General features: G+C 31.5%; 2 long non-coding RNA genes across 2 annotated transcripts in view; both read right to left on the reverse strand.

The window, feature by feature from the left end:
• LOC111717951 (uncharacterized) overlaps positions 1-6,141 on the reverse strand; it is an 18,912-nt gene extending 12,771 nt beyond the window's left edge. Inside the window, exons 1-2 of the long non-coding RNA XR_002768960.1 lie at positions 5,835-6,141; positions 4,476-4,479 (exon numbers count right to left, since the gene is read on the reverse strand). This is a non-coding gene — a long non-coding RNA (uncharacterized LOC111717951). The remainder of the gene's footprint in view (positions 1-4,475; positions 4,480-5,834) is intronic.
• Positions 6,142-6,592: 451 nt separating this feature from the next.
• LOC111717952 (uncharacterized) lies at positions 6,593-7,278 on the reverse strand. The gene is made up of 3 exons (XR_002768961.1): positions 7,212-7,278; positions 7,150-7,152; positions 6,593-6,603 (listed from the first exon to the last, which is right to left on the reverse strand). It is a non-coding gene; the product is annotated as an uncharacterized LOC111717952 (long non-coding RNA).
• Between the last annotated feature and the right edge of the window lie 2,135 nt (positions 7,279-9,413).

Consider the following 9,413-nt stretch of genomic DNA (forward strand, 5'->3'; position numbering starts at 1 on the left):
TGGCGGGGGGAGGAGGGGGGTTCAATCATATTTGCCAATTGGATGCTCCAATGGGATGCTGCAAAGGAATGCTGCGAAAGAAATGTTGTGAAACGAAGGCGAGTAAAAAAAAATAGAAATATAACGATCAAATTCACTTTTTGTACGAGAAAATGAATTATCTTCTATGAAATTTAAAATTTAAAATACAAAAATTAATGGAGGAGAACCTGCAGAGACACCTTATAAACTCATCGCGAACGGATTTTGATCCAAGAGACTATTAAATTTTCTAAGCTTTTTTAGTTACAATCTCATAATATACTAGCTGAAGGGCCCAGCGTTGCCCGTGGAATTTTGTTTTTAATATGTTGAAAACAAATCTATAACACCCCCGGCCACCCATGTGTCCACAAAAAATTTCAGTCCATTCTGTCCAGCCGTTTGGCCGGCAATACGCAACATATATACGAATGTCTTGTTTTATAATATAGACTACTAGCTGAAGGGCCCCGGCATTGCCCTTGAAAAAAAAATTCGAATTATTTTTAGCCTATAACACCCATGAGTGTCCACAACAAATTTAGCTCAATCAGTCCAGCCGTTTAGCCGGCTATAGGCATTATATATATAGGAATGTCTTGTTTTATTATAAAGATATGCTTTGTTTCGCTAAAACCATCTGCAAAAATTGAAGGGGAGTGTTCACAAAAAATTAAAGGGGGGTACAGGCTTACGGCGAAAAATAAACACTTTTGATCGCTACTAATCTTACTTCTATCTAAGGAGAAATTTGTTAAAAACGACTCATGCTGATAACGTAGCGTCCATACAAATTCAACTCGGATCGTAAAATAATCAATTTAATTTCAAACAAATAATTCAGATATTGCTAACAATAGTCATCGATTATTTTTCGACGAATTCGTATATAGTTAATATTTCATAATATTTTTATTTTTTTTTTAAATTTTAATAATGTTTGAAAATATCGTCTTCATTATCAAAAATCCTCTAAACAGCAATAAATGTTTTTAAAAGTATCTATCAGATCATAAAAATAAAAATATTATGAAATATCAACTTTATACGAATGCGTCTTAAATTATCGATGATTATTGGTTGTAATATATGAATGATGTGTTTTGAATTTAATTGAAAGTTAAATGTTGCATGTTTCTGAATTTGTATGGACGCTACGTTCTTTAGTTTAAGTAGTTTTTAACAATTTTTCCTTAAAGACGCAACAGATAGAACTAAGATTAGTAGCAATAAAAAGAGCTTATTTTTCGCCGTAAGCCTATGCCCGCTTTCATTTTTTACGAACACTCCCTTGAAATGGAGGGTCACTTGAATATACGTAGACAGTCAAATGGAAATAAAATAGATATAGAAGCTAACAATAAAAAATAAAATGAAATGCAAAGGACAAAAAGTCGATGAAAATAAAGGAAAAAATGAGCCAAAAAAGAAACCAAAAATAACAGGAGATTATATATTATGTTAAACTTACGGGGAAAATAGGGTTTCCAAAGCAAGTGGATTTTACTTGTGCGCAATGGCGAGTCCTTTCGCGGAAGTGAATTTAATTGCGCGCAATTCCGTAATAATTGCGCGTAATAAACGCAACGGAATTGCGCGGTATAGCGCGCAATTCTGTACAACTTTCTTGCGTTTGTGTTTAATTTTTTTTTTGATAAAATTAAATTTAAACCTTATGGCACGCAATAAATGCAATTAGTTATTGCGCAATTCCTTTCAAAAACAAAAAATTCAATTTTAACTTTGGTAGTGACATACCATGAACTGCCATTTCGGTCTCAAATGCTAAGAAAATTGAATTTAAACTTAATCTTTTGTTTTATGATATTCATGTGCAGCATGATAACCAGAAAACTTTGGCATAGGAAGACGACAGTTTAGACTGAAGCAGACCCATGTAACTAGATAAGTAATTAAATAAGTTACTAATTAATTTTGTTTGACTTGTAACTACATCAAATACACTGTGATGTTGTCTTTCTGTACCATAGTTTTCTGGTTCTCACTGTAGCAAAATATCTAATTTTTTATTATTATTATCATTTAGAGTTGACATGTCTACCTAATTATATACAGGGTGTCCACTGTCTAATAATATACAGGGTGTCCACTGTCTAAGAATATAGAGAGTGTCCACTGTCCAATAATATACAGGGTGTCCACTGTCCAATAATATACAAGGTGTCCACTGTCTAATAATATACAGGGTGTCCACTGTCCAATAATATACAGGGTGTCCACTGTCTAAGAATATACAGGGTGTCCACTGTCATAATAATATACAGGGTGTCCACTGTCTAAGAATATACAGGGTGTCCACTGTCCAATAATATACAGGGTGTCCACTGTCTAAGAATATACAGGGTGTTCACTGTCCAATAATATACAGGGTGTCCACTGTCTAAGAATATACAGGGTGTCCACTGTCCAAAAATATACAGGGTGTCCACTGTCAAAGAATATACAGAGTGTCCACTCCTCTGTCTAAGAATATACAGGGTGTCCAACTGTCTAAGAATATACAGGGTATCCACTGTCTAAGAATATACAGGGTGTCCAATTGTCTAAGAATATACAGGGTGTCCAATAAGAATATACAGGGTGTCCAACTTTCTAAGAATATACAGGGTGTCCAATTGTCTAAGAATATACAGGGTGTCCAATTGTCTAAGAATATACAGGGTGTCCAACTTTCTAAGAATATACAGGGTGTCCAATTGTCTATGTGTATACGGGTGTCCACTGTCTAAGAATATACAGGGTGTCTAGAATTTTTTTGAAGGAGGGGGGGGGGGTCAAATATCTTTGCTACGCCTATGTATTATAAATATTCTATTTGAAGTTGGATTTGTATTTAAGTTTATATATTCTATATATTTTATATACTCTGAAAAATATCTCTTTTAAGATTTTACTTGAATATTGTTAGAAGAAGAGAATGAGGGGTATAATCTTTAAAAATATTAAAATATATTTTTTAGTTATTTTACACACATTCATGCACAAATCTTAAAATTGGGAATTATAGAACAAACCAAATTAAGAAACTCCACTTACTCTCCTCAAACTATGCAACCAGATGTCGTATTTCAAACTTTGCAACCAGATGTCGTATTTCAAACTTTGCAACCAGATGTCGTATTTCAAACTTTGCAACCAGATGTCGTATTTCAAACTATGGATTCTGTTAAACATTAATTTATATTATAATAGTTAATTAGAGTTTGAGGTAAATATTTAGTTTTTTTTATCGATAAACTAATTAATTAATTAATTAATTACGTATTAAAATAAAGATTCATTTACACATGTTTAAAAATTAAATAAAAACTTTAGCCGTAGCTAGGGGACGTTTAATTGTATTATTTAATTTGGATCGACTTGGCAGAAAGATTTATACCGTTGAGGTTTAGTGATTTTTAGTTTTCTGATTCTACTAAAATATATAATCAGAAAAACAGAATATACAGAACCCCCCCCCCTTGATTCTACTAAAATATATAATCAGAAAANATCTTATTTTTCTTAACACGTCGAAGCAGTTCTGAGTATGTTTATATTTCTCCCAGAGAGTGCAGTACAATTATTTATCAAAGATATGTAAACAGAAAAAAAACCCTCAAGATTAATTTAGATTTGCGATTTCCCAGAAAAAAGGCGACTTTGACATTGGAAACGGCCTAGTTTGATAAATAAGACATTGCATTTTAAAAATATTCTTAAGTTCAATATATACACAACTTTTCATATTAACAATAATAATTAATAATAGAAATAATAATTATTTCTTAAAAATGTTTATCCAAAAGAAAGTTTAGAAATGAGGGACTGGTCCCTTTTCATGAAAAATGAGAGCCCCTGAAGGCCCCTAAATGACGGATTTGGGGCCCGACAAAGTGGACAAAATGACTAATTACTCCGTTTTTGCAAAACCTAATTTATTTATACTCAACCCCTAAACAATGGTTGGTGGGGGGGGGATGGGGGGTGACAAAGAAAACATATTGTTTTACTATTTAAGGTGGGGCGTTTAATTCATTAAGATTTTTTTCTAAATAAAAGAAAATTTTACTTTTTGAGAAGCTATTGCCCCCTGTTTTGAAGACAATAGATATTTTGACACCCCGCCTTAATATACTGTTATCCAACATGATAATATACATACTATATATATATATANATTCAAAGCAAAAGTCTTAATTTAACCTTGAGATCGCCATATTTTAAAAGTTTCAGGTCGTCTTTACAGTATCATTCTGTGGGTAACCCTGTACATATATATAATATGTATTTATCTATATATATAAATTGCCAGACAGACAGACAGACAGACAGACAAGCCAAATTTATATATAGATAACAACTTAGCTTACAATAAAACTTATTGACACCTCCCCTCCACTCATAATTGAAAGATTAAAGGAAAGAAATAAAATCTAATTTTTCCCCTAAACAGTTCTAAATAAATTTCTTGATTGTTAAAATGCGAAATGAAAATTGTTTCTCTCTCAATAATTATCAACAAAATCTTTACAAAAATTACTGAAAAACAGAATCACAGAAATGCAAATTGATCAAAGACATAATATTTATTTCAGAGTTTTAAACTTTTTTGAGGGACAGAATTTATATTTTATATTTTCGGGCATTTGTGCTAAAGCTTGCACAACTTGATTTTCAATAAATATTTGTCCCAGGTAATTTAATCCAGGAAAATTGAATTAAAGCCAAAGGTAACTCTGGTAGATTAATATTTACGACTGAAGTCTGGTTTACCTAAAATAGACTTATTGTGATACAAATCTATAACATATGCTTACGTTTTAGAAAGCCCTTGGGCTCCACGTTAATAATATGCAAAAAATTGAAAGTTTGCCAAATTTTAAATTAATTGCAAAATCAAGATTTTTAGCTAAACATGTGCGAAAACAAAAAGGGCGCCAACAATGATAAATTATACGTTTTTGAAAAGCCCTTGATCCTGCAAATTCAAATAATCAAAAATATTTGCAAATTTTTTTAATTTTTGTTAAAAAAAAACGAATTTTGTGCAAATTCCCTTTTATGGCGTCTGTGCAAAATTCTACGCAATTTTTCTTTGCAGAAATAGTGCAATCTTCTTCCTTGTATTGTATAGACTTTCTAAAGTTAAATATAAATTTTAAAACCCTAGGAAATAGGTCTAAGTTTTGATTTAGTTTGGTAAATAAGGTGTTTAGGCTGTATGTCTGAAGACTCAGGAAGAAGGTATATATGCCCATATTTCAGCCTAGAGTGAAGGAAATCAAGCAAATAAGCTTGGTCATTTTAGACACTTGTAAATCAAAGCTTTGAGACTCTAAACTCACAGACAAGACAAAACTCCTTTGTCTACTAACATTTAAGTGTGTAATAATCTTGATGTTAGTGACATCTAGTAGAAAGATTTACAACTGGAAGAAGATAAACTTCATAAGTAGACAATGAGTACTATGATAGGACATTCTTCTGTCACTCAGAAAAGAGAACAAACTAAATTGGAATGTTTCTAAGACACACACCTGTTTAAGAGTGAATCAAGCAATTATAAGCTTGGTCAATTTAAAAACTTGTAAAGCAAAACTTTGAGACTCTAAAATCAAAGACAAGACAAAATACCTTTGTCTACTAACATTTAAGTGTGAAATAATTTTGATGTTAGTGACATCTAGTGGAAAAATTTACAACTGGAAGAAGATAGACTTCAAAAGTTGACAATCAGTTCTATGATAGGACATTCTTTTATCCCTCAGAAAAGTGAACAAACCAAATTGGAATGTTTCTAAGACACACACCTCTTTTAGAAGTGAATCAAGCAAATATAAGCTTGGTCGTTTTAGACACTTGTAAATCAAAACTTTGAGACTCTGAAATCAAAGACAAGACAAAACACCTTTGTCTACTAACATTTAAGTGTGAAATAATTTTGATGTTAGTGACATCTAGTAGAAAAATTTACAACTGGAAGAAGATAGACTTCAAAAGTAGACAATCAGTACTATGATAGGACACTCTTCTGTCCCTCAGAAAAATGAACAAACCAAATAGGAATGTTTCTCAGACACACACCTCTTTTAGAAGTGAATCAAGCAAATTTGAACGTGGTCGGTTTGGACACTTGTAAAGCAAAACTTTGAGACTCTAAAATCAAAGACAAGACAAAACACCTTTGTCTACTAACATTTAAGTTTGAAATAATTTTTATGTTAGTGACATCTTGTAGAAAGATTTACAACTGGAAGAAGATAAACTTCATAAGTAAACAATCAGTACTATGATAGAACATTCTTATGTCCTTAAGAAAAGTGAACAAGCTAGATTAGAATGTTTCTAAGACTCACACATATTTTAGAAGTGAATCAAGCAATTATAAGATTGGGCAATTTAGACACTTGTAAAGCAAAACTTTGAGACTCTAAAATCAAAGACAAGACAAAACATCTTTGTCTACTAACATTTAAGTCTGAAATAATTTTGATGTTAGTAACATCTAGTAGAGAAATTTACAACTGAAAGAAGAGAGACTTCAAAAGTAGACAATCAGTACTATGATAGGACATTCTTCTGTCCCTTAGAAAAATGAACAAACCAAATTGGAATGTTTCTAAGACACACACCTCTTTTAGAAGTAAATCAAGCAAATATAAGCTTGGTCGTTTTAGAAACTTGTAAATCAAAACTTTGAAACTCTAAAATCAAAGACAAGACAAAACACCTTTGTCTACCAACATTTAAGTGTGAAATAAGTTTGATGTTAGTGACATCTAGTAGAAAAATTTACAACCGAAAGAAGATAGACTTCAAAAGCAGACAATCAGTACTATGATCGGACATTGTTCTTTCCCTCAGAAAAATGAACAAACCAAATTGGAATGTTTCTAAGACACACACCTCTTTTAGAAGTGAATCAAGCAAATTTCAACTTGGTCGGTTTGGACACTTGTAAAGCAAAACTTTGAGACTCTAAAATCAAAGACAAGACAAAAAAACCTTTGTCAACTAACATTTAAGTGTGAAATAATTTTGATGTTAGTGAATCTATCTAGTAGAAAAATTTACAACTACAAGAAGATAGACTTCAAAAGTAGACAATCAGTACTATGATAGGACATTCTTCTATCCCTCAGAAAAGTGAACAAACCAAATTGGAATGAATGATCTAAGACACACACCTCTTTTAGAAGTGAATCAAGCAAATATAAGCTTGGTCGTTTTAGCTACTTGTAAATCAAAACTTTGAGACTCTAAACTCAAAAACAAGACAAAACGCCTTTGTCTACTAACATTAAAATGTGAAATAATTTTGATGTTAGTGACATCTAGTAGAAAAATTTACAACCGGAAGACGATAGACTTCAAGAGTAGACAATCAGTACTATAATAGGACATTCTTCTGTCCCTCAGAAAAGTGAACAAACCAAATTGGAATGCTTCTAAGACGAACAAGTGAATCAAGCAAATATAACCTTGGTCCTTTTAGATAATTGTAACTCAAAACTTTAAGACTCTAAAATCAAAGACAAGACAAAACACCTTTGTCTACTAACATTTAAGTGTGAAATAATTTTGATGTTAGTGACATCTAGTAGAAAAATTTACAACTGGAAGAAGATAGACTTCAAGAGTAGACAATCAGTACTATGATACGACATTCTTCTGTCCCTCAGAAAAGTGAACAACCCAAATTGGAATATGACTAAGACACACACCTTTTTATAAGTGAATCAAGAAAATATAAGCTTGGTCGTTTTAGACACTAGTAAATGAAAACTTTGAGACTCTAAAATCAAAGACAAGACAAAACACCTTTGTCTACTAACATTTAAGTGTGAAATAATTTTGATGATAGTGACATCTAGTAGAAATATTTACAACTTAAGGAAGATAGACTTCAAAAGTGGACAATCAGTACTATGATAGGACATTCTTCTGTCCCTCAGAAAAACAAACCAAATTGGAATGTTTATAAGACACACACCTCTTTTAGAAGTTAATCAAGCAAATATAAGCTTGGTGAGACTCTAAAATCAAAGACAAGACAAAACACCTTTGTCTACTAACATTTAAGTGTGAAATAAATTTGATGTTAGTGACATCTAGTAGAAAAATTTACAACTGGAAGAAGATAAACATAAGAGTAGACAATCAGTACTATGATCGGACATTCCTCTGTCCCTCAGAAAAGTGAATAAAACAAATTGGAATGTTTTTAAGACATACAAATCTTTTAGAAGTGAATTAAGCAAGTATAAGCTTGGTTGTTCTAGACACTTATTCAAAACTTTGAGACTCTAAAATCAAAGACAAGACAAAACACCTTTGTCTACTAACATTTAAGTGTGAAATAATTTTGATATTAGAGTACTTTAGATTTTATTCAGTGTATATCATATTACTATGTTCTATTTTCATTACCTCATATTTGTCAGCATATATTTTGTTTAAAGATAGAAAAAATTCTTATCATATCCCATTTCATTACGTCGAAATATCCTTTTCTTCCCCCCCCCCTCTTTAATACCTCATGAGCACAAGAAAGAGGATGAGAATGAGAATGGAAGGAGATGTTTTTAGAAAGAAAAAGAAAGAATTTTCTCTATATTCATAGATGGAAAAATAAGGATTGAAGGGTTTGAAGTAATCAGGATAAAGAAGTTTTAAGGGGAGAAAGTGATAAGTATGGTTGAAAGGAAAATGAAATGTTAAGGAGAGAAAGATGATAGGAAGGTAGGATAGATCAAAGATAGGAAGAGAAAGAGAAGAGTATAAAAAAGAGAAAGAAGAATAATGTAAACAGAAAAAGAGTGTGTTAGGATATGATAAAAATTCTCTCCCTTTTCAGTACTCCAAAGCATTGTTACTTTTCATATTAATTTATCATCATGGTTAGTAATATTTTGTCATTTTAATTGTTAATTTATCAATTGATTACACCAAATACTTGTACTACCTTTCATTTTTTGATTTGTTAGAAAGGAAAAGATGGAGGAATGATGGAATTGAATTTAAAGAAAGTAACCTCTGAATTTTTTGGAATAAGAAAACGTGTTATGTATAAAAAAGAAAAAGAAATCAAATATTTAGAACGATAAACCATTTTAGTATATACGTATATCAAATGTTTTATAGTATTATGTTAATACATTTTTTAGATTATCTCCATTTAGTTTCTTACTATCATAATCTTTACAATTATGAAAAAAGAAAGAGGATATTAGATTTACACTATTTGAGAAGGGAAAGAGGAGGGGGGGGGACAGAACGTTCCCCTCCCCTCCCCACCCCATATCTACTCTCTTAAATTGTCATTTTTAACGATAGCTAGTTGATTCACAAAATAAAGTGGAGATAGAGACTATGGGAGGGGGGGGGGC

Source organism: Eurytemora carolleeae, unplaced genomic scaffold (genome assembly GCF_000591075.1).
Source record: "Eurytemora carolleeae unplaced genomic scaffold, Eaff_2.0 scaffold937, whole genome shotgun sequence".
Taxonomy (NCBI): domain Eukaryota; kingdom Metazoa; phylum Arthropoda; class Copepoda; order Calanoida; family Temoridae; genus Eurytemora; species Eurytemora carolleeae.